This window comes from Lampetra planeri, chromosome 1 (genome assembly GCF_965212315.1).
Source record: "Lampetra planeri chromosome 1, kcLamPlan1.2.h2, whole genome shotgun sequence".
NCBI classification, from domain to species: domain Eukaryota; kingdom Metazoa; phylum Chordata; class Hyperoartia; order Petromyzontiformes; family Petromyzontidae; genus Lampetra; species Lampetra planeri.
The window spans coordinates 29,741,284-29,767,464 of NC_136107.1; the positions used below are offsets into that span (position 1 = coordinate 29,741,284).

At 46.1% G+C, this 26,181-nt stretch overlaps 1 protein-coding gene and 2 non-coding genes across 3 annotated transcripts in view; all 3 read left to right on the forward strand.

Annotated features, from left to right (window-relative positions):
• Window positions 1-26,181, forward strand: part of GRIN2C (glutamate ionotropic receptor NMDA type subunit 2C) — a 194,941-nt gene that overhangs the window by 17,368 nt on the left and 151,392 nt on the right. The window lies entirely within an intron of this gene.
• On the forward strand, window positions 12,660-12,732 carry TRNAR-CCU (transfer RNA arginine (anticodon CCU)). Its single transcript has one exon. It is a non-coding gene; the product is annotated as a tRNA-Arg (tRNA).
• TRNAK-CUU (transfer RNA lysine (anticodon CUU)) lies at window positions 13,489-13,561 on the forward strand. Its single transcript has one exon. It is a non-coding gene; the product is annotated as a tRNA-Lys (tRNA).

Sequence of the window (26,181 nt, forward strand, 5' to 3'; positions counted from 1 at the left end):
TGAGATATAGAAATGTAATAAATCATCTCTTTTTAATGCATCAATTAATGCACTTAACGATCATAACCCTGCAGACATTGCAAAAATTACAGCTTTTAAAGGCACCACAATGGCAACAAATCATTAATTATTGAAATGAATCGTGACCCTGAATCATGCGAATTCATCGAGAAATTAAGGAGATGAATGTTTACATCCCCAGTGAGAAGCATGGAAATTACATGAACCACTTTGGAAGAGTATAGGGAGTAATTTTAGTGGTAAGAAATGGGCGTTTGCAGCAGAAGTAATGCCTAATGTCCGTGTTTCTGTACGAGTCGGAGCTGGACCTTACCAAAGCAACTGTAGAATAAGCTTCAGGCCTTCGAATATAGGTACATGAGCAGGTTTCTGGGGATTTATTTGCAGCATAGAGTAAGCAATGTGGATGTTTGTAATTTATTTAGCGAATGCTTTTGCACGTGACTTTTACACAGAGCACCAGATAAACAAGAAAAATAAATGCATATGTAATCAATGTTACATGTGAGTGGAGGTTAGCCCCGCGTAGCCACAGAGCCATGTGACAGCCTCCTCCTCCAGCATGTACAGGGCAACAACCAGTCTGGCCTGGACGCCCTGACGGACTTGACAGCCAGAGACGATGGTGCGATGTCCCATTGATGTTCAGAAGCAGCACAAACACCCTAATCTGGTCACACCGGAAGTGGTTCAATTGAACTTACTGGTGCCTTGGGAGGTCGAAGCAAGGCATCTGATCAGGTCCTTGTTCAGCACATCCATTATTTGGAATAGACGATAAGAAACAAGCATGAAAGGGAGAGGCGGTTGCGATGGGATTGGCGTTCGTGCAGGATGGAGAAGAGCAGGCAAGCAAAACAAGCGGAGTGCAGTGATATCCAGAGGCCAGCACCCATTCACACGGGGGGGGGGGGGGGGGGGCACTGTCAGAATAGATATTGGAGGTCAGATGCAAGGGCTGAAGGATCTATAAAAGGGAAGGAGGCGATGGTTACGTGTGACAAACATCGGCTGTATTCACCACGGTGACCTTTTGACCTAGCTATTAAATATGGAATGTTACAAGAAGGATACAGTACGAATGATATGAGATGCATGGATTTGTGTGTGCTTCATTCTTTCTGTTACCCATGCCTCGAAATCGATGTGCAGAAAATTATATTCGATTCGTATTATCATCAGCGTTCGCAGGAAGAGTCGCCTGGAAGTGACAGCAAAATTCAACATATTCCACATGGAGATTCATCTTTAACTGCGTGAACAGAAGGAGTAACGTACACAGATAAAACTCGGAAAATAGAATTTGCTAATAGCACTCCCCATGTACACACATTAGGTTAACTGAGCGGAGTTTAACCCTACATATGTGCATTGTGTCTTGCCTCATGGCAGATGTGGAGCGTGTGTTCACAGGAAGTTCCTGTTTTTTGATGCTAATGTTGGTCACGTGACCAGGAAGTGACGATGTTAGATTTCCACTTTACCATGCGGGCGTCAGCCATTACACAGATAAGTCAAGATGGCGGCACGCATCGCATCTCAGTGAGATCACAGCTGCACTTGTCCATTGTGGGAGCTTAAGAAGCATTATCTTTTTACTATCTCGGCCTCGCCGTGCGCTGCGTTGCACCGCTAGTCGAGTAGATAACCATGTGTTCAATAAATGACGATCGGAGTTGGACGGTCATCCTGGCTCCGAGGGTTTATTGAACACATGGTTATCTACTCGACTAGCGGTGCAACGCAGCGCACGGCGAGGCCGAGATACATTGCCTTCGTGTTGTAAATTTACGAGTGAGCCCACACAACATCGCTTGTTTAAAACCATCACAGAGAGGGTGAAGGAAGGTGATGACATCGTTGTACCTGCCTGGCCTTATGCAGGAGGTTCACCGAGAGAGCTGTAAATGGTCTTGGGAATGTGAGGAAACCCTCTGAATCGGCAGGATTCAAATGTTTAATGCATCATCATCATCAGCAACTATGATCAATCCACTGCTTGATGAAGGTGTCCTCAAGCAGCCACCATCTCTCATGGCCTTGTGATGTAGCAAAGACAAACATCCCCCATTTAGCCTTAACAGACTTTTAGGGCAAGTGCTGTTCATGAGTAGCACCTATGAAAGCCGGCACGGCACACGAGGGGGTGGGTGGCCAGTACCACGCCTGACAGCTTTTTTCTCCCCAATGGATATGTTTACTACAGGTACTCATTTGAGGCTGAGTCGACCTAGGGGAGGCCTAGAACCGGCTCAGATAATCGTCACAGGTGTCGGTGGCCTTCAGCGGGAATCGAACTCGGGTCACTGGGTTAGTAGCGCAGTGAGCTAACTGCTGCACTGCCGTGATGTTGCAATCCACCTAGCACTGGCACACGAGTTGATTCCCTCACTCCATCTCTCCAGTAGATGCCTCTTGGCTTCATTCCGCTGGCCGCCACTCGGTCATCATTATCGACCAGCAGCCACCGTCGCTTCTGGCCATGACACGTTCTGCTCAAGGCCCCTGACTTTTTTAAAAAGACAGCAGTATGTAAATACCCTGCGGGTGTTCCGTAGTCCATTTCTCGCACGCATCTTCGTGTGCTTCGAGTTTTTCGTTACATCTACTTGGCTAATTTCCATTATTTATGATGCATGCGTACGGTGCGAAATAAATTCGACATACAAAAATGTCGTAGCAGGCAGTGAGCGTTCACTAATCGTGTTTTGCTTGAGACACATTGCTTATGTGGTCATATGTTAACTCCCACGCCTTGTATGCAGGAGGTCGTTAGTTCGATCCCAACCCTGACGCCTGTATATTTGCGTGTTCTCTCTCTCTCTGTGGTTGTGTTCATTTTTCTCCGGGTCCTCTGGTTTTTCCCTCCAAATTTTGAAACATGTGTTTAGAGTATTTGACTGCTATAAATTTCCACGTGACAAGCCACTTCGTTGAGCTATCTTTTGTGACCAGGTCGCTTCTGAAAAATAGCTGTATAGCTCAGTGCGCCTTACCTGGTACATTTTTTTTTATACTTTGTATGTTGCGTTGTCAAATCCAGCTATTCCAAGCAATCTAACCTGCTCTCCCCCACCTTTTGATTACATAATTTAGACACTTTAATTGGCTCTCTGTGGTATATACTCTGCTGTGTTTTCCAGTTGTGTTTTCCATAGTTGTCTCACACTCGTGAAGCAAACTTGTTGTTACATGCCTTTTGTTGAGCTCATATTTATTCTGACTCCAACTTTGGAGGAGTTAATATACTCACGCCAGCAGTTAAAGTACAGATTGTCTGAAGTGTAGTGAGTTTCCCTATTCTGTAGTCGGTAGGTCCAGCAGTTGGCCAATTGCGAGTGATGAAGTCTGTTGTAATTAATGGTACTGTAAATGTAAATAGACAATTGGAAAGCATAGAACTTCCCAGTGGGTGCATCACGCATTCCCGCAGGTGAAATTCAGGCCACGTATTATTTTTGTCATTACTAAACAGTTGCTGACCATAGGCGTGCAATAGCCCAATACGCTAAGTGGATAGTACCTCCGATTGCAGTGACCTGCAGTGTGGTGAGTGGGTGAGTGTTGTTGTGACCTGCAGTGTGGTGAGTGAGTGGGTGAGTGTTGTTGTGACCTGCAGTGGTGAGTAGGTGAGTGTTGTTGTGATCTACAGTGTAGTGAGTGAGTGGGTGAGTGTTGTTGTGACCTGCAGTGAGTGAGTAGGTGAGTGTTGTTGTGATCTACAGTGTAGTGAGTGAGTGGGTGAGTGTTGTTGTGACCTGCAGTGAGTGAGTGGGTGAGTGTTGTTGTGACCTGCAGTGTGGTGAGTGAGTGAGTGTTGTTGTGATTTGCAGTGTAGTGAGTGAGTGGGTGAGTGTTGTTGTGACCTGCAGTGAGTGAGTGGGTGAGTGTTGTTGTGACCTGCAGTGTGGTGAGTGAGTGAGTGTTGTTGTGATTTGCAGTGTAGTGAGTGAGTGGGTGAGTGTTGTTGTGACCTGCAGTGAGTGAGTGTTGTTGTGACCTGCAGTGCGGTGAGTGAGTGGGTGAGCGTTGTTGTGACCTGCAGTGTGGTGAGTGAGTGTTGTTGTGACCTGCAGTGGTGAGTGGGTGAGTGTTGTGATCTGCAGTGTAGTGAGTGAGTGTTGTTGTGACCTGCAGTGGTGAGTGGGTGAGTGTTGTTGTGATCTGCAGTGTAGTGAGTGCATGGGTGGGTGTTGTTGTGGTGAGTGGGTGAGTGTTGTTATGACCTGCAGTGAGTGAGTGCGTGAGTGTTGTTGTGATCTGCAGTGTGGTGAGTGCGCGGGTGAGTGTTGTTGTGACCTGCAGTGCAGTGGTTGTATACACTAATAATAAGACAAATTGACTGAGTCCTCAACATGGGTGAAGGAGTCAATGAGTGAAGTTTACCTGAACAGTGACCATTACAGTGGCGGTAGAAGAGTGATATGGAGAAACAAATGACCACGTTATGTCAGAGGTGCACTGATTCGTCAGCGGGATAGAGCATTGCCCAGCATGCATTTTTTCCAGGTCCTCCGGTTTCCTTCCACTTGCATAATAAACACACTTATAGTTAATTGGCTGAAAACGTCTTAAAATAAAAACGGAATACAGCACGACCCTCGTGACAGTCCCATGACTCAGTCTTCCTCCTGGATAAGTAATTGATATTTATTACGTACTCACTCGGCACATGAGCCATTAGTATTTTTTCTCTATGAGTGCAGCATATTGTACGCGCACACACAGCGAAATCGCGTTTGTAGGTACAACAGTTTGTACAACAGGGAAAAGACCCAGGTGTGAATGTATCCATTATTAATCGCAAAACCACATCTTTCGTAATGCATATTCATTACAACGTGTTTTATTTTTCTACAGATGCTCTTTGACTTTTGAAAAAAGGTTAGATCTTGCTCTGATATGTTTTTTTTACATTTCTCTCCAAGGATGCACAATTCACTGATACCACTGAGTAAACTAAACTTATTAAATGTTTTATTAAAAGCTTTCGTGACTGCAGGGATTTATATTCTTGGTTCTTTCGGTAAAGTCACGTAGAAGGGAAATAATAAAAGAAATGTAATATATTTTTATTATTGTATTATTTCCCTTTTACGTGACTTTGCCGAAAGAACCAAGAATATAAATCTATTTAGTTTTACTTTACCAGGTAAGGCCTACTGAGATGTATAGCTTTTTTCAGAAGCGACATGGCCACAAATGATAGCTCAACGAAGTGGCTTATCATCATGAGGGCATTTATAGCAGCCAAATGCTGTAAACGCATGTTTCTTATTGTGGAGGGAAACCCCGAAGGATCTGGAGAAAATCCATGTGACCACGGGAAAGAGAACACGCAAACTCCTAATATACAGGCATCAGGGTTGGGATTTAACCAACGTCCTCCTTTATACCAGCGGAGGTAATTAACATCTCGCCACCGCAAGCGCACCAAAACACAAACAAATGTGTTTTCGTGCCGCCAGACCACCAAGGAAGGCCTCTCTCACTCAGAACGCACAGGGGAGAACTTTCCAAAACTGTTCACTGCCATTATATTCGTAGCCTGAGGCAATGTTAGTTTTTCAAAAGCAGCTCTTTGTCGATTAAGAGTGCATCGACTTTATATTTTTTACACAACCCTTGAAGAGGAAACTCAAATTTAATTCCTAAGCCAATCCTTTAATTGTGAGATACGCAGTACTTTCTACACTGCTTTGTTCACATTTTGAAATAAATCCCAAATTGGTTTTCTGCTCCAACGAGCATCAAGGTGGTCGGTGCCCATATCCTGTTCACAGCCCTGAGCCAAAGGTGGAAATTCCACGATTCTATGGTGGGGGCCAGGGCAATCACTGACGACTTCACCACAGAGCGATACATATTTGATCGACCCCGGGGGGATGATGGCCTGCGTCAACTCCCCCTAACAATGATTAGAAGTCACAACCTTTTCGAATACGAGCCACTCGCCTAACCACACCTGCACACATTCACACACGCACATCTGCACATACACACCCGCGCGGTCGCCAGGGACCCGCCTTGCGTAGCGGTGTTGGCCACCTCACATTGGGTGATGACAGAGCAATAACAGGTGGGGTTATGGCAGTCATTGTAACAACCAATGGTAATGTATTACAGGAAATATACAGCAGGCGTCAGGGTCGGATCTCTTCTCCGCAGGATCACTCCTTTATACACATAAAGTCCTTGTCACAAATTAACCACAATACCTCACTGATTTCATCAAGGAGCATAAACCATCACACAAACTCTGGTCATCCTCGGAGCAGCAGGTTTTGGTTAGGCATCGAACAAAGACGGTCACTGCATCGCGCGGTTTCGGATGCTCTTCTGCAGCAGTCGGGAACGCTCTTCCATCCGATATTAGGACGCCACTGAAACTATGCTTTTTAAATAATCTAGATTGACAACTAATTTCTTTAGAACTGCTTTTTGTGTTTAGTTTGTTGTCATTTCCCCTGCGCACCTCTCATTCACTCGGTTGGCTACGTACGGTGCAAAATAAGTCAGCATACATACGTACAAATCCGTGCCCTTTCTCCTCGACTCATTCTTCCCTCCTCGCCCTCCATTTTTATTCTAGCGGGTTCTTCTTTACATGTCTGTCTATTTAATTTAACCTCGTGTCTTTTAAACTATTTAACCCCGTTCTTAAAGTCACACTTTTAATTAACTACTTTTTTATCGCCTGTAAAAAAACACTACGAGACGCCCTGGCTTGAAGGGCGCTCTATCAAAAATAAATCGTAATTGTTATTATTAATTATTGCAGGAGGATCGACACCAACGTCATTAAATAATGAGGCGAGCAAGAGTGGCGTGGAGTGCTTTTGTTAAATTTTATTTGATGATGAAAATGAACGTAACAATGTTTCCTCTACGAACAAAGCTGTTAATCGGTGCACTGACACAAACACGTGGAGCTTGCTGCAAGGCAGCATGGGTGGGGGGTGAATGCTGAGAATTACAACCGCAGACAGAAAGGGGGACTCACTTTGATCAAAAACGAAATGTAAAAATTCGTAACATCGTATTAAATGTTATGGAAATTAAGTGGGCTTAGGCAGGACACATCGGTAGAATTCTAATAAAACATAATAAATTCGGTTTTCCACAGCACAGTTCGCACAAGGCCTAAAAACGCTTTACATTAAGCTTGTTAAGATATGGGACGCTACGGTGGTGAAATGTTGACTCCTTCGCCTGGTATGCAGGAGGTCGTGGGTTCGAACCCGACCCTGACGCCTGCTGTATATTTGGACTTTGCATGTCTCTCTCTTTCTTCCCGTGGTCGTGTGGATTTTTCTCCGGGTACTCATGTTTTTCCATCCACAATTAGGCATGTGTTAAAACGTATTTGGATGCTATAAATTTCCACATAAGTCACTTCGTTGAGTTATCATTTGTGGCCAGGTCGCTTCTGAAAAAGCGCTATATAGTTCAGTGGGCCTTACCTGGTAAAATAAAAAAGTCTCAGTTTTTTTGTTTCGTTTTAGTCCATAAAGCCTGTAATTAAAACAGGTGAGTTTTAAGATGCGATTTAAAAAGCATAAAAGACTCAGACTCCCCTAATGGACCAATTGCGGAGCCATGCTGCAGATAGCTCCATCTTCTCCCATAGAACACAGTCTGGTCTTTCGGAAAAGATTTTTAGACCAGAATGGGCAGATCAAATTTTTTGCAGTGGAATATAAAACGTGAGCAGATTGGCGAGATATTTAGGGAGCCAACTCATTCGAGGCCTTCAACGTGAGAAGAATAATCTTAAAGTCGATTCTGTTACTTTACAGGGAGCCAGTGCAGGAACGAATGATATAGATTTGGTTACAACCCAGGCAGCTGACTTTTGAATATAGTGCTGTCTTTATAGATTTTTTTTTTTTAGAAACGACAGCAAGTAAGGCATTGCAGTAACCAAACCTTGATGAAATGAAGGCATCCATCAGCTGCACAGCATCGGGAAGGGACAGCGTCGGTCTGTGGTCGATGGCTGGCTGACGAGACTGCTGTCGGAATGGCAGCCAAAGGAGAGAACACACCCAGGGAGGTGACTGCCATGAGATCGGCTCATGTGCAAGACTTAAATGCGTTATTGAACTACGAGACCATGAGACGAAAGGTGATGACGTGGAGAGGCCTTTATCCAGCAGCGGATAAACCAGGGCTGGTGATAACGATGGTGACGACAGTGATTATGATGATTCCTATGCTGTTACTAAATTTTCCCTGCATAGTACATTACGTTCTTACATGCCCAGCTTTGCTAAGATAAAACTTTAATGTGAACAGCACAAAACAATTCGGCACAGTGGACTTATCTGTGCATCCACAGAAGGTGTCGAGCCAAAGGCACCATTAGCATATGCATTGGCCTTATGGAGGACAATCTGGGTGCATTTGAATTCCATTAGCGACTTTTTTACATTCTCTGAAAACTGTAGATTGTGAAGATGGAAATCTACTCTGAATCAGCAGGAATGAATTTCCAAATGTCAAGAGTGGTTAGCAGTCATTGTGTTACACCTTGCTGTAGAAAATAAATAAATTACGGTAATCCAATATTCAGAGCCTGCCTTGAGGGTTTTTTGGACCTTAGGCAACATAAATTATGGAGCCCTCACTCTCGACAGTTTTTTGGTGAGCAGGTTGGATTACACTGTGGAATATTTTTTTGTTTGTTCCTGGGTAGTAAGGGTTATTTCGTAATTGCTTATGCCTAAAAGTATAGAAAATTTCTATTATTCCCCACAAACTTTGCTTTTGTGACCAGGACGGTGATACTTAGAAATGTACCTATTTTCCAGAATATACCAGATAGATTCAGTGCAGAGTAAACTTGGAGTAACTTATAGAACATTCTAGAACTTTCCAGTAATATAATTAGTAGTATAAATACAGGGGCCTTAAGCCCACCAGTTGAGTTTAGTTCTAGCTGCCTAAGTGGATACATATCTGCATTATTCTGAGATGGCATCAAGAGGCTGCAAGCATCCAGCAGACGCATTTTGCTATGTCTGCGGCCAATTGATCAAGACAAGAGCGAAAATGTACTCTGTGGAGGCATCTGCTAAGATGTGTGAGGCCTACAAGGCATATTTCGGCATGCCTGTCAGGGATCAAGACAAACCCTGGGCACCTCATTTCACCTGCGAGCAATGCAAAAAAACTCTGGAAGGTAAGATGGACAATTGTTGCTTGGAATTTTATGTTATAAAATTTGATGAAAAAATTAAAATTGTAAAAGTTTTAAATTTTTAATGTTTTACAATTTTGAGTGTTCTTGAAAACATATATCATATATGAAAAAATGTTGCGAAAATCTCTTACACATTAGTCATGGGTGAAATAAATGTATTTTTGTAGGATGGTACAGAGGAGAAAAGAGTGCCATGAAGTTCGCTATCCCAAGAATTTGACGGGAACCCACTGACCACTTAAGCAACTGCTACTTCTGCATGGTGGACCCTTTCAAACGTCGGACTGGCAAGAATGCACCTACTATCACGTATCTGGACCTTCCTTCATCCATCGCCCCGGTGCCACGCTGCCATGGTCTCCCCGTACCCACTCCTCCGGAGAGAGAGCAGCCGTCTTTAGAAGAGAGCAGCAAGTCAGAGAGCGAGGAAGGCGTTCTAGATCCAGGTGACCATTTCAGAGGTGGAGCTGAGGAGAGAAATCCATACTACCCCAACCAAAAAGACCTCAACGACTTGATCAGAGATCTTGGTCTCACCAAGTCCAATGCCGAACTTTTGACGTCTAGGCTCAAGCAGTGGAACTTGTTGGATGAAAGTGTGCAAGTCGCAGATCAGAGAAAGCGTCACCAACCTTTTTGCAGCTTCTTCACCCGTCAAGATGGGCTCTGCTTCTGCCACAATGTGACTAGTCTGTTCGAGACAATCGGAATCGCCTGTAACCAGAATGAGTGGCGCCTCTTCATTGACAGCTCATCCAGGAGCCTCAAAGCCGTGCTGCTCCATAATGGTAACAAGTACTTGTCTCTTCCCCAGGCTCACTCGGTGAACCTCAAAGAGGATTACAACAGCATCAAGACCTTGCTGGATGCCTTGAAGTATGATGGGTATGGCTGGGAGAACATCGGAGACTTCAAAATTGTGGCATTCTTGATTGGTCTCCAAGGCGTTTTTACCAAGTTCCCCTGCTATCTTTGCCTTTGGGACAGCTGGGACACCAATGCGCACTACCACAGTCGGGACTGGCCACAGCGGACCGAGTTTTCTGTGGGGAGGAACAATGTCAAGTGGGAGTCACTGGTGGACCCCCGGAAGGTGCTGATGCCACCACTGCACATACAATTGGGCCTTATGAAACAATTTGTCAGAGGTGTCGATAAGAAGTCGGCAGCCTTCAAGTACCTTCAAGACTTTTTCCCGAAGCTGTCTGAGCCAAAGGTCAAAGCTGGTGTCTTCATCAGACCACAGATAAAGAAGATCCTGGAGTGCAATGAATTCCTCAAGAAGCTCACTAGTTAGGAGAAAGTGGCTTGGAACAGCTTTGTCGCAGTGGCTCGTGGCTTCCTGGGCAATCACAAGGTCAAAAACTTGATAAGGTCAAAAACTTGATAAATTCAAGGAGAACATGGCAGCGTACTCGGAGGAGCAAGGCGAGCGCTTCTACCAGGATATACTGGACTTTGAATGCCGCTACCAAGGACAGTATAACGAGAACATGATGGGAGACTACATTTGGGGGCTGATTCGTGAAAGTGATTTACAGCATAATCATCAATCTAAAAAAACTACTCACTTCTAAATCTTTAGTAGCAATTTTGTATTAATATAGTATAATTACATGTACATTTTGATTCATATGCTGTTTTTTTCTGATTTTATGTGAACGAAAGGACACAAATTCGCCCGTTTTCTCATTGAAAATATGTACATTTTAAAATATCACTGTCCTGGTCACAAAAGCAAAGTTTGTGGGGAATAATAGCCATTTTCTATACTTTTTAGGTATAAGCAATTACGAAATAACACTTACTACCAAGGAACAAAAATCGTGTTACATAGTGTTATTTTCTTTTTGTATTGTCACAGTAAACACCTTTTTTTTCTTCCCCACATTTCGGTTGAGTAATGAAATAGGTGAGGCACCACAGTGATTAAATATTAACTACCTCGCCTGGTATACAGGACATTGTGGGTTCGATCCCAACCCTGACGCCTGCTGTATATTTTTAGGTTGCGTGTCTCTCTCTCTCCCCGTGGCCGCGTGGATTTTTCTCCCTGTCCTCCGGTTTTTCCCTCCACATTTAAAATCAATGTGCATTTTAAATATTTGGCTGCTGTAAATTTCCACATGATAAGCCACTTCGTATAATTTGTGGCCAGGTCGCTTCTGAAACTAAGCTACATAGCTAAGTGAGCCTTACCTGGTAAAATAAAAATAGTAATAGTTGTATATATATATGTTTAGCTTTGACGCCTATGACATGTGTAGCTCTTTCAAAATTATCCCTGTAAATGCCTCTGTATCCCTCAGTAGATTCCATGGAGGAGCCCTCTTTCCAAACTACCTCCCCTACAGCCAACTTTGAATTGTGTTGCTGGAATCTCTTCTGTCACTTTTGGTCCCTGATCAGCCAGAGGCAAACCTGAGTGGCCCGCTGAGTGTCCTAAGGGTTGGTCGGCTGTTTTTTTTCTGATTGTAAAGAATGTCTCTTTCTGAGAAATTGAAAGTCTTTCGTCAAATGTAATTTCATTCTGCAGCAGCTAAAGTGCTTGCATGACTCGCATATCGCATGCATTGATTGGGAGACGTGGACGATATTCAGAATGCACTGGGGAGAGTGGAGGAGAGCAAAGGTGGATCTATACACTTTTTAGAGAGAGCAGGGCGGCAGTTGTGAAAGTTCAAGCTTTTACAGGTAGGAACAACAGTTCCACACTGCCCACCAGGGATTATTTGTCTGTCTGTCGTGCATGGCCCCGCCCCACCAGAGCCCTCCCATTGGCTTGGGCGCGCCAAACAATGGGAGCGGTGGGTTTGGGTTGGTAGAGGGGGGGTTAGTGGTGGGGGGGGGAGAACCGCCGCGAGGAGACGGGCAATGTTTCATTCAAAAATGGAACTGGGGGAGGGTGGCTCCATTCATAAAATTTATCGGCTTAACTTCCGCCCCAAGTCCACACACCGGTCACTCCTGCGTCCTAAAATGACGTCATTAATCAGCTTATCTCAGCTTAACCCCCCCCGCCGCCGACTCCGCACGGCGCACCCCCCCCCCTGCATCCCTCCTCCCTGGCTCCTCCCCCCCTTTTGCCCTATATAATCGCTTGTCACAAATAGCTCTCTCTATTCAATACAGTAATTTTGCTGTGGCTGTTCCACCTGATGACGGAAGCTTGTGTTGCCTCCGAAACGTCGTGATTTATTTTTTATTTTATTTTTTATTTTTCATATACGTGACTTTACCGAAAGAAACAGAATGTAAAATATAATGCCACTATGCATTCAGACGAGAGTTTGAAATCAGTGACCTTTGGTGACAATTATCAACATTGATAAAGCAGAGAATAAAAGGGGAAAATACATATCCATTTCTATAATTATTGTGAGTTTATTTAAGAAGTCTGTACATAAGCCAGGTTTTCATCATCTTACATGCAGCCCCAGTGGCCTAATGGATAAGGCACTGGCCTCCTAAGCCAGGGATTGTGGGTTCGAGTCCCACCTGGGGTTGCTGAGAAAAAGCTGGTCGTTTTGTAAAATCAAGATATTCTTAGGTTTTTTCGGTAAAGTCACGTAGGTAAAACATCAAAATTAATGAAAATAAAATAAAATAAAAACTAAAATCACGACGTTTCGGAGGCAACACAAGTCTCCGGCTGATTTTTGTTTTTATTTTATTTTCATTAATTTTGATGTTTTACCTACGTGACTTTACCGAAAAAACCTAAGAATATGATTCCTTGCAGTCACGAAAGCTTCAAATCTAGAATTAAAATCAAGATGTCAAGTTTACGAATCTGATAATGAAAATTCTAGATTTGAAGTTTTCGTGGCTGCAAGGATTCATAGTTTTTGTTTTTTCGGTAAAGTCACGTAGGTAAAACAATAAAATAAAATAAATGAAAACAACTAAATTTAATCACGACGTTTCGGAGGCAACACAAGCCTCCCTTAACAGGTGTAAAAAGGCACAGAAAAATAACTGTGCCTTCACGTCGTGATTTTATTTAGTTGTTTTCATTTATTTTATTTTATTGTTTTACCTACGTGACTTTACCGAAAAAAAGAAAGGGAATCATAACGAAAAGCCAGAATGGCACTGTGCCAAGAGAAGATAGTTTTAAATCAGTGGACCTTGGTGACAATTATCAACATGGATAAAACAGAGGGGACGAAAGGGGAAAAACCATATAATTGTTATTATTATTATTGTGAGTTGATTTAAGAATTCTGTACATGAGCCAGATTTTCATCATGCTACATGTAGCCCCAGTGGCCTAATGGATAAGGCACTGGCCTCTTAAGCCAGAGATTGTGGGTTTGAGTCCTACCTGGGGTAGCTGAGCAAGGAATGTACATTTTGTAAGGTGAAGAGTCTGAGTGTGTGTGTGAGTCTGAGAGTTTGAGTTTGAGAGTGAGTGTGTGTGAGTCTGAGAGTGTGAGTGTGAAAGTGTGTGTGTGAGTCTGAGAGTGTGAGAGTGAGTGTATGTGTGTGTGAGTTTGAGAGTGTGTGAGAGTGAGTCTGAGAGTGTGAGAGTGAGTGTATGTGTGTGTGAGTCTGAGAATGTGAGAGAGTGTGTGTGTGTGAGTCTGAGAGTGAGTGTGTGCGTGTGTGTGAGTCTGAGAGTGTGTGTGTGTGAGTCTGAGAGTGTGAGGGTGAGTGTGTGTGTGAGTGTGAGAATGAGTGTGTGTGTGTGAGTCTGAGAGTGTGAGCGTGAGTGTGTGTGTGTGAGTCTGAGAGTGAGTGTATGTGTGTTTGAGTCTGAGAGTGTGAGGGTGAGTGTGTGTGTGTCTGAGAGTGAGTGTGTGTGGTCCGGCAAAACAACCTCTTACCTCCTCGCGGAGCCGGACGGGCAACACTGTCGTGGGCAGTGCTGTGGGGGGAGGGTCAATGCCCATTGGCCTCTCCCCTCATGGCGTCTGTGACCACCACAGTGGCTAAACGGGGGCTCTGGACGGGTGCGAGGGGCTGGTAACCCCTCCACCTTCAATTAATTACCACGAAACCACGAATTAAACATAAACCTGTAACTAATAAGCTTGTGCCGGAGGCCCCGGGGGGTCAGGCTTTTATGACGTCTCTTGGCCAAACCCCATTTGGCGGAGCCAGGAGATTGAATCTTCACCCTCGGGGCTCCTCCAGAAACAACGAAAAACCATTGCGGATGGCCACGTGGAATGTTCGAACGCTCACTGCGGAGGAGAGGCTGCCACTCCTTTGTCGGGAGCTGGACCGGTACCGCCTGGATCTATGTGGCATTCAGGAGGTCTGGTGGACCGGTTCTGGCTCCTGTCACCATGAGGGGTGGACAGTCCTCTACTCGGGGCAGGAGACTGCCAAACAACAGGGTGTGGCTCTTCTTCTGAACAAAAGAATGAAGGGGGCGTGGGAGCGTGGCAGTGAGGTGTGGGAAGCTGTAAGCCCCAGGATAATTTGGGCTCGCCTTCCCATCAACCGGAGGTGAGGAGTGGTGGTCGTGGTTACTTATGCCCCCACCGAAGACGAACATCTGTGGAGGGATGCAGGCAAAGCCGATGAGTCAGACGCTTCCTATGACCTCCTGTCACAGGTGCTGGCTAAAGTGGCCACTCGGGACAGAGTCATCTTGTTGGGTGACTTCAATGCCTGAGTTGGTCATGATGCTGGCACCTGGTCTGGAGTGATTGGAAGGCATGGGCCAGATCAGCTCAATAACAACGGTAGGAGGCTGCTAGATTTTTGTGCAGCCCATGGGCTTGTAATTACCAACACGCTCTTCCGGCATCGGCGCATCCACACAACATCATGGATGCATGCCGGGTCCAAGCAAGAACATCTGCTGGACTACATAGTGACGGACCAGCGGATGCGAGCCCATGTCCTTGACACCAGGACCTACCGTGGAGCTGATCTGCCCTCTGACCATCGACTAGTCATCTGTAAGATGCGCCTGCCATTCTTCCACTCCGGTGGTGGGTGTACACCCAGGACCCCATTCCAACCAAAAGTGGCCTGGTCTCAGTTAGCTGATGAAAGTTGCAAGCGAGAATTTCATCATTGCTTGCAGCTGGGGTTGGCATCGTCCCCCACTCCACCTGATGTCGAGGGTAAATGGGCGAGGTTTAAGACTGTGACTCATGCAGCTGCAATGGCTGCTTTGGGTACGCGGTCCAGACCTCCCCAGAAACCCTGGCTGACAGAAGAGGTGTTCAGGTTAATTGAGAAAAAGCGACATGCCCACTCTCATCGGCTACAGCATCCCACGTCAGAGAATGAGGAGGTTTACCGCAGCCTTCGCTCGGAGGTTCGGAGAGCCGTAAGGCACTGCAAGGATGGGTGGTTGGTCGCGGGTTGCTGAGGAGATGGAATCTGCCTCAGTGGCCCGCGATCACAAATCACTATTTAACTCCATCAAAAAAGTAACCTGCAGCGCCACACCTATTACCATCATTAGGGGAAAAACGGTGATCCAATCTCCGACCCCCAGGAAGAGGTTTGCAGATTTGCTGAGCATTTCTGTGAGGTCCTGGGGGAAGGAAAATCTCTCAGCCAGGAAAACATCATGGCACAAAGTGGGGATAACCCTGCTGATGCTGCAGTGCCTCAAATATTGGAGGAGGTCACCCCCTGTGAGTGGCTGGCTGAGGTGCCATCTGTTGAGGTCCGGAGTCTGAGACCAGGAAAGGCACCGGGCAGAGATGATCTCCCAAGCGAAATGCTGAGGGAGGGTGGCGCTTGTGCACAGACTGCCCTATATGACATCATAACAACAGTCTGGACCGCTGGACGGGTACCGCAGGATTTAAGGATGCCCTGGTGGTCCCCCTCTTTAAGAAGGGGGGCCGCACAGACTGTAACAACTACAGGGGCATCTCACTCCTCAGTGTGCCGGGAAAGGTCCTGGCAAGGATTATTCAACATTGCCTTGCTAGGCATGCTGAGGAGAGACTTGCGGAACCCCAATGCGGTTTCAGGAAAGGGCGGTCCTGTACAGATGCCATATTTTCTGTCCGTCTGCTACAGCAGAGGTGTAGGGAATTCCAACAAGACCTACATCTCTGCTTTATTGACCTGGTCAAGGCCTATGATACCATCAGTAGGCCTAGGCTCTGGGTTGTTCTTCGTGCTTTCGGAGTCCCTGACCCTCTGCTCACGATCATTAAGGACCTTCATGATGGTGAGCGGGCCCGGGTAAAACTACGTGGCCGGTAGTCGGAGCCTTTCCCTGTACACCTTGGGGTGCGACAGGGATGTCCTCTGGCTCCCACATTATTTAACATCTATTTCGACTGCGTAGTTCGTGAAGCCTTCAATAGCTGTACCGGGGGAATTTCCATTTGGTACAGATATAATGGGAGGCTGATCGACGCCCGGGTGCGATCAAGGGATGGCTCCCTATTGGTCAACCACGTTATGTATGCCGATGATTTGGTAATAGCTGCTCATTCAGAAGAGGAGTTGGAGACGCTGCTGCTGAGACTGGAGCGTGCCACTAAGAGGTGGGGCCTTACCATCAGCCCCACCAAAACTAAGCACCTGCCTGGGTATTTTGTACCATCGGACACTCCACCCCCACACCTCCCAATTGGTGATGGGGCAGTTGTGGAGAGAGTGGAGAGTTTCCCATACCTGGGCAGTGTGCTTATGACCGGCTCCAGTTTATCAGCAGAGGTCTCACTCCGAATCAGTCGAGCGGCAATATCTTTTCATCGGTTGCGTAACGCTGTGTGGAAGCCACCTGGTCTGTCGCTCCGCACGAAGCTTCAGGTCTTCTCGGCCATGGTCATTCCCTCCCTTCTCTACGCTTGCGAAACGTGGACCCCCCTAATGGAGCATCTTCGTTGGTTGGAAACATTTAGGCTGGCCTGCCTACTATCCATCCTGAGTTTAACCAGGCTGGATTGTGTGAGGAGCTCACAAATCCTTGAAAGATCTGGGCAAAGTCCCATCGGTGAGCTCCTCCAGCAGGCAAGGCTGCGTTGGCTGGGTCATGTAGCCCGCATGCCCAGCTATCGCATGCCTAAACAGCTTTTGTTCGGCCGGATCGAGGGGGCTAAACGGGTGCGGCACGGGCTAGAGAAGAGATGGAGTGATGTGGTACAGGAGGACGTGGAGCTGAGTGGACTTGCCGATGACTGGTACCAGCAGTGTCAAGATCGGCCTCAGTGGAGGAGGCTCGTGAAGGACGCTACTGGGCAGTTGGAGGCAGTCGCCCTCCAACAACAACGGAGGGCGGAGGAGCGACGCTCACAACAACGAGCGGAGCGCCGGGTGGCTAAAGCACAGCAAGTTGGTACAGTAGGGGGCACAGGTGGTGCATCAGCCAGTCATCTCAGTCATCTCGGTCAGTCGACCCGTGGCACCTGCTGGGTCTGCCCCGTGACCTCCTGCCAGCGGGTGTTCGACACTTCACGTGGCCTCAAGGTGCACTTGGCCTGGCACAAGCGTCGTGGTGATGTCACCGCCACTTAGTGGCGAATGGCGGTTGTTGTGTGTGTGTGAGTCTGAGAGTGAGTGTGTGAGTCTGAGAGTGTGAGAGTGAATGTGAGTCTGAGAGTGTGAGGGTGAGTGTGTGTGAGTCTGAGAGTACAGTATAAGAGTGGGTGTGTGTAAGTCTGAGAGTGAGTGTGTGTGTGTGAGTCTGGGAGTGAGTGTATGTGTGATTCAGTACAGTACATAAAATCCGTGATCTAATTCCATCTGTGAAGGATGTCATCCCTGACTTGCAATACCCTGGAGTCTATAAACTGAGTTGCAGCTTTGGTGACTGTTACATTGGGGAAACGAAACGTCATGTCTCTGATCGTGTCAGTGAGCACAAGTCAGATTTGAAACACGGCAAAATTGAGTCGTCCGCCGTTGCCGATCATTGCTACAACTCGGTGGGCTCTCATGAGATTGTTTTCTCCGAGACTAAGTTGCTCTGCAAGCCTTCTGGCTACCATCAAAGGTTTGTACACGAATCCATTCAGATATACAAACACAGACATAATTTCAACCGTGATGATCGGTACAAACTTAGTAATCATTGGAAAGATGTTATCAACCATGCAAAAAAGATTTAATTACACATTTTTGGACCATCTTATCTGACAGGCACTATTTTACTTCACCGAGTGTTAACATCCCTAACGTTTAACAGTACTCATTATTGTCAGCCAACACTCGTATAAACATGGGCATTTCCGCTCCTTTTCTATTATGTACATCCACAGTTACTTGCGCAACACGTCCCTGACCACGAGTCCATTCATCCCACAGTGACTTGCGCACAAACAGCATAACAAAGAGCAGCTTATTCTTATCTAATTCATTTACCCACCCAGCAGTATAACAAAAGCAGTAATTGACCACTTCACAACTCCTCCTCCCCCGCTGCCCTTCCTGGCTCCTCCCCCCTTAACCACTATATTAGGTACAGATATTTTGCTGTGACGGTTTCACGTGAAGACGGAAGCTTGTGTTGCCTCCGAAACGTCGTGATTTTTATTGTTTTATTTTTATTAATTTTTATTTCATTTTTTACCTACGTGACTTTACCGAAAGAACTAAGAGTATGAATCCTTGCAGTCACGAGAGCTTCAAATCTAAAAATATGTGTGTGTGAGTCTGAGAGTGTGAGTGTGTGAGTCTGAGAGTGTGAGAGTGAGTGTGTGTGTGTGAGTCTGAGAGTGAGTGTATGAGTCTGAGAGTGAGTGTGTGTGTGAGTCTGAGAGTGTGAGTGTGAGTCTGAGAGTTTGAGAGTGAGTGTGTGTGTGAGTCTGAGAGTATAAGAGTGTATTTGTGTGTGTGAGTCTGAGAGTGTGAGAGTGAGTGTATCTGTGTGTGAGTCTGAGAGTGTGTGTGTGTGAGTCTGAGAGTGTGTGTGTGTGAGTCTGAGAGTGTGAGGGTGAGTGTATGTGTGCGTGTGAGTCTTAGTTACCTAGAGTGTTATACAGGTAGGAACAACAGGTTCCACACTGCCCACCAGGGATTATTTGTCTGTCTGTCTGTCGTGCATATCCGGAATTCCGCCAACCCATGCACCTCCCCACCGAACACCGAGCTACGCCGCAATTGGTTGACGATGTCGGGGAGGGTGGGGTGGAAGGGTAAACATGCCCAATCATCCAACTGCCCCCCCCCCCCCCCTTGAACGCCGCGCTGTCCAACCAAGTTCCTACCTGCCCACTCCGAAGGAACGTGTTTTATTTTTCCCATTTATTTATTGTGTTTCTTGTTTTCTTGTATGATTTTATGCATGTAATTACTGTAAAATTCGTGTAAAAATGCTTTATAATGAGAGATTTCTTGTGTCTGGAACAAATGAATGTCTTTTACATTAATTATCATGGGGAAAATTAATTCGGTGTTCGAACAAATCGCAGTTCGAATAGCCTTCTGGAACGAATTAAGTTCGATCTCCGGGGTACCACTGTATCTAGCTCTACAGTAGTATCTGCTGACTCTATAGTAGTATCTATTGATTCCATAGTAGTATCTACTGATTATATGGTAGTATCTGCTGACTCTAGTTGTATCTACTGACTGTACAGTAGTATCTACTGAACCCAGTAGTAGCTACTGACTGTATCATAATATCTACTGACTGGAGTAGTAACTACTGACTGGAGTAGTACCTACTGACCCAACAGTAGTATCTACCATTTCTATAGTAACGACTAACTCTATAGTAGTATCTGTTGACTTTATAGTAGTAACTACTAACTCTATAGAGTATCTACAGACACGATAGTACTATCTGCTGACTCTGTATCAAGTGATACTGCTGTGACTGTTCCACCTGAAAACGGAGGCTTGTGTTGCTTCCGAAACGTCGTGATTTATATTTTATTTTTATTTTACTTTTATTAATTTTAATTTTTTACCTACGTGACTTTACCGAAAAAAACCTAAGAATAGGGAAAAAAGTATTTGATCCCCTGCTGATTTTGTACGTTTGCCCACTGACAAAGAAATGATCAGTCTATAATTCTAATGGTAGGTTTATTTGAACAGTGAGAGACAGAGAGACAGAATAGATCTTTAGATGACAACAGCAATGCTCCACCCCGGTGCCTGTGAGGACCTGGTTTATATGCTCCTGGGTCGTGGGTGGCCCCACCCTTGGCCACGACCACCTTCGAGAAACCTTTTGTCGTTTCTGGACCCTTCCCCTAGGATCTCACCCTGACACGTGACCACCCCCTAGCCCCCACCTGGGGCCCCTGTGTAGATCTTACTTGGCATGTGCCTTCCAGGGTCAACCAGAGTGCCATGGCCTAGGGTAACCTCATCCAATGGCTGTAGGAGTCAGCACTGCACGCCACGTCTGCTGCCACTGTGCTATCCCAGCTCACCTAGCCCCCTCTAGGGCTGGTACTACACCCACCTAAGGGGTGTCCGCAATGACAATGCATTGCATGCCGTGCCTCGCTAGAGCCGGCATTACTCAGTGACATTCACGATGTTGCTACATACGTGATGTCCGCGATGTGAGTACATCGCACGCCGTGCCTCTCTAGGGCCGGCACCACATAGTGACATCCGCGATGTCACTACAATAGTGTAGTGAGTCCAACTGAGTTGCAGACGTTGTTACTTTTAGAGGCAACACTTTTATTTGTAACACCGTAACACCATAACACAAAGGGGTAACTGCCCCTTTACCAGACTACACCGAGTTACTGCTATGAAGGGTCGATCCCTCACTCGGGTCTCTGACCACGTGGATGCCTCATAGGACAGAGAGCTTCAGCTTAAGACGTAGAGCTTCCCGCTTGTAGATGTTGAGCTTCCAGCTTTTAGAATGCAGCGACGCTGGTCCCTCTCAGAGACCCCCTACGGTCGGGGCCGCTCTGCCCTCCGCCCCCCGCGCCGCCCGCCTTCTCAAGCATTCTCGTTCCCTCTCGATCCTTCTCAAGAGCTCTCTCCGGACACATGATCACCCACTAATCCCCCCACCTGGGGCCCCCTGTGTGGACATTCCAGATCACGTGTCTATGGGGTCAACCAGAGTACCACGGCCCGGGGCAACCCTGCACCTGGGGTGACACTCACCCTTTCCCCCTCGGGGGAGCCCCCACCATATCCTGTGCGTGGTGCCCACACTATCCCAGTACTCACCAAGCCCCGCTAGGGCTGGTATTACACATAGCCACCCACACTGTGCTGTCCACGATTTAGGAACATCGAACGGCATGACCCTTCCAGGCCAGCACCATACAGTGACATCCCCGATGTCACTACAATAGTACTAACTTTACAGAGTGTAGTGGTGAGGCCTAGTCCCGTGCAGAGCCTCCTGTCTCGCCTAGATTGCCCAGCCGGCCGAGGCGGCACCTTTGCAGGCTGGGGCTGGGCTATCCCCCCCCCCAACCATCCCCCCGCCCACTTTAAAGTAATCTATATATATAAAAGGGAAATTTGTGATTTTGTGTGTCTGTTCAAAATGTTTAGCATACTTCCCAACATGCAACAAACTTGAAATTTTCCATGTGGGTACTTTCCATAATGTACACCATGCAAAAATTATAAAAATAGACTTTTGTATTTTGGGGGGGAGGCACAATAATGGATATATTTTGCACGGCAAGTGGGTGGTGACGTCACATCTGTGATGTCACCCGCATGCGGCAGCGTTACGCAGTGTGCCTGCTGACGTTACCCCCCCCCCAACTCTCCGCGTAGGCCGTGTATTAATCCAAGACAAGAATCCAAGTCTCGGGCGAAGCCGGGTAGTAAGGCTAGTAGTATCTATTTTGACTTAAAAAATTCGTGACTGCAATAATTCATATTCTATGGCTCTTTCAGTAAAGTCACGTAGTAATAGTATAAATAGTAATAGTATCTACGGATTGTAGTAGCATCTACCGACCCTATAGTAGTAAGTGCACACATTGGGGTGGGGGGAGAGAAGAGGACATCCCACTTTTAAAAATGTACCTCAGCAATGTGTGTATTTTTTTTGCATTTTTAACGCGAATGAGAATTTACCCCCTCCCCGTACCGATCGCGTGTGTGTGTTGCTTTGGAAAGCGTTCTCGCGCATGCGCAGATGCGTGCTCTGGCTCCACCCTGTGCTTAAAAAAAGAATATATTTTTAATTTAATTTAATGTGAAATAGGAATAGTGCTTATTCGTCTTGGGGCATATGGCGTGGTATCTCTGTACTTTTTTGATACGTAAAGCCCACGTCAGACAGACACTCAGACAGGCAGACAAACACACAGACATAGAGACAAAAAAATGAATGATATAGGTAAGATGGTACAGTGTTGAAACGCAATGTACGTTAACAAACGCAAAACAACTAGTCACAGTGTAGGGCACATATCAAAGATCAAAGTTATAATGATTGTGCCTCCTATGTTTTGTGAGATATGCTTGCCCGGATTGAGTCTATGGAGGAACTGCATTTGTGAATGTTGTGTTATTTAATTACAGGGTGTAAAATACTCCGCTCTTCAGTGGTTGATGATGCTGCAACAGTCAACAGTTGTGACTTGAAGATTTATTTTTTAGGAGGAGGCCAACACCACATTGGCTTCTCAGATTACGTATTTAGGATGCACCAGTTCTATGGATGTTGAACTTCTTTCGCACCGTATGTAGCCAACCGTGCTAATCGGAGGTGCTAGACATTCATTCGACTTGGGCAGCTGTGTAGATTTAGATTCAGCTCCGTGGTAGAAGATGCTCATTCAATTAAGCCACTGCCATCACATTCCAAACAATGAATAGTTGTATCTCTGTGTTCTCTATCGTGATGCGTGTCTTCTCTCTCCGCTGCTATAATTTTTTAAATAAGCCTTGCCCAGTCGGTACATTCCCACTTCTATCATTTCATTTTAGTCGTCCATCACACTGGCTTGTGGCATGGCCGATATAAGCGGGTGGTGTAAAGGAAGTACATTGAACCCACATAAGGTGTGCTTTCAAAAGCTCTGAGCCTTACCGAGATCACCAGTGCAAAATAACTGAATGTGTGGCCACTTTGTAATTTAGACGACCAACTTAAGAATTGCGATAATGTGGCCGTCCCAACAGGCAGCAGTGAAACAAAGACACAACTGTAGATCGTTTTTTTTATCCCCTCAGAACCTGTCAGACAGTACGGTCATAAATGTTCGCCGTTGCCATATGCCTCTGGGAGCAGCCAGTTCCTACTTTACTTTACTCAATAGAATTCAACGTAAAGTAGTCGGGGGTGATTGATGGAACCAGCACTCGCTGATTCACTGCAGTCATTGGTTCAACGGCGATCAGTCATCTCCTCATCAGTCTTGTGTCGCTTCTTCCATGGCCACTGCTCCTGTGAACTTTGCTTCATTGATTGCTTCACCCATGTTGAGGTGCTCAGGTCTGCCACACTGTTTCATCTCATCCACACTGTTCACTCACCACACTTTGTTCATCCACCAAATTGCAAGCCACAAAAACACACTCACCTACTCACTCTCTCATACGCACACACTTACCACACTTCTATTTCTGCTTCTTCCCTCACACCGCTCCCACATTGGAAACTCCTCTCAGTATCTCTTTACTCCAAGTTCCTATAATAATGTTGCTCCATTCAAGGAGCGCGTTACACCCTTATTTGTATTTACAACTCTACGAGTGCCATTTCTTTGCTGGCCTCTCGAGGTTTTGGGCCTGCAGTCCCAGTTTAATAGGGGAAGGTCGCCTACATTGGGATTACCCGGGCAAAAACTGGGTACACCCCACCGTCTCCTTCCCTGCGAACTGCAGCCACCTTACCTCATGGTGGCATCCTGCTGCTCTGTTGTTTGTGCAACGCGTTGAAAGTGCTAGTGAGGCGAGTTCCATTGAGGTTTTTTTGCGGGCTCTGGAAATGCAGTGCGTGTGCACGTGTATGCTACGAATCCGGCGAGCCGAGTTCGATTCCCGCTCGTGGCCAACATCGGTGGCGATTATCTGACTCAACCTCAAATGAAAAACTTGGGAGACAAAGGCGGTCGGGCGTGGTGCTGGCCACCCACCCCTCCTGTGCCGTACCGGCCTTCAAAGGTGCTCGCGAACAGGACTTGCCCCAACGCTCTGTTACAGGCTATACGGGGTATCTTTGTCTTTAAATAGCGAGAAAATATGATAAGACTTTTCTTAGAGATTTACAAACAAGTGAACTGAATGGTGCTAGGGTGGCTTTTGGGCCCAGGTATGGGAGGTGCGGGGGGCGTAGCGGTCCCGCTGAAATTAAACGATTGTTTTTATTTACCAGGTAAGGCCCACTGAGGATTGTAGCTCTTTTTCAGAAGCGACCTGGCTATCACAAATGAAAGCTTAACCAAGTGACTTATCGCGTGAAAATGTATGGCAGCCAAAAACACTAATCTCATGTTGCGTCAAAATGTGGAGGGAAAAACCGGAGGAACCGGAGAAAAATCCATGCGACCACGGGGAGAGAGAGACATGCAAAGTCCAAATATACAACAGGCGTCAGGGTTGGGATCAAACCCACTACCTCCTGTATACCAGGCGAGGTAGTTAACATCTCGCCACTGTGGCGACGACCAATCCACTTGTCAAATGGGCTTGGAGTCGTCTTATGCCTAGAAATGTGTTAAACCTTCGGTATACTTTGGTTTTAATTTATTGTAAAAAAATTCATGTAGCTATAACCCTATGAATAAAGATAGTTGCGGTGTTGTTCATAATCGGAAAACATTTAATCTCAGTGTAGTATCCTATTTTAACGCTGTCAATGTGGGTGAAATAGGAAATTGCGTGGAATTGCATATTTTCTGCCCACTTAATACAATAATTTTGTTATTTTCTCACAGTTACAATACCCTTCTCTCTCCGCTGCTATCATTTTCCAATAAACCTTGCCCAGTCGGTACATTCCCACTTTTATCATTTCATTGTTGGTCGTTCATCACTTTTCAAAAGCAATTAATATTCTAGGCTGACCTGCAGAATTGTCAAAACCTGAAGTATCCCGTTTTACCCAACATTCCCTCCTCTACTGTACAGTAACCAAGTCTCTCACTGCACTGCTGCTCTACCTCACCTTCACCACACCTCCAGGCAAAGTCCGTTGTACGGTGTTTAAACATTTTCAGTTATTGTATGTGTTCCAATTACAACAATATTGTATTTGTGTTTTAATACAGCATGACTTGTGGGGCTCTGAACAATGCTATTATTATAGGCCCAATGCGGTGTTCCGGATTGGGCTGCATTTTTTTTCTCTCTTGAGCTTGGGCCAGCTGCTTTCTGGCTGGCTGCTGCTGCTGCGGGCATCCTCTGGATTTGAATAAATTTGTTTATTCATTACGAGATTGAAATAAAAGAGAACGTATGTTCTTCAGCATCCCATTTCCAGCACTCTCTGCCCTTTGCACCTACGTGTTCGTTTTTAATCAGCACGCTCATTCATTATCCATAAACTATTCTGTCGCAATTTCTTAATCACTGCCCAATTCGGAATCCACTTTTTTAGTTAATTACTTTAAGTTGCTTACAAAGTCCTAGATGTGTAAAATGTACACGCACGCACATACTGTTAATAGTGTTTCAGTTAACTGGACACACAATCATCGTCGTTATCTTCATCGTCAAAATGACGTAGACGATCCAGTGTCCACTTTCCACCACGTTGCTGAAGGGCCTCCGGTTACGATTATGCCGGCGTTGTGACGGGCCTGATGGAACCCACACACGTTGCTTGGGTGGCCGACCGTCGGTACCGAGATGGAGACAGTTGAGATCCACTCTTTTCCCGGATGGATATGAGTAGGGTGTAGGGTACACAATCAGATTCGCGCGTTTTTATATTTTCTGGGCGCGCGACATATTCATATTTGAGTGAAGCTACCCTCATTCCGTCCCCCACAATCCCGCAGCCCGACCTGCGTCGTCCACTCTGGCCTCCTGACCCCTCCCCCCTACTCTCCTCAAGATGCAAGTGCCAAGTTGTGTGCGTAACTTCAATTCGCATGAAATGAGACAGGACAGGGCCTGCACATTAGTTG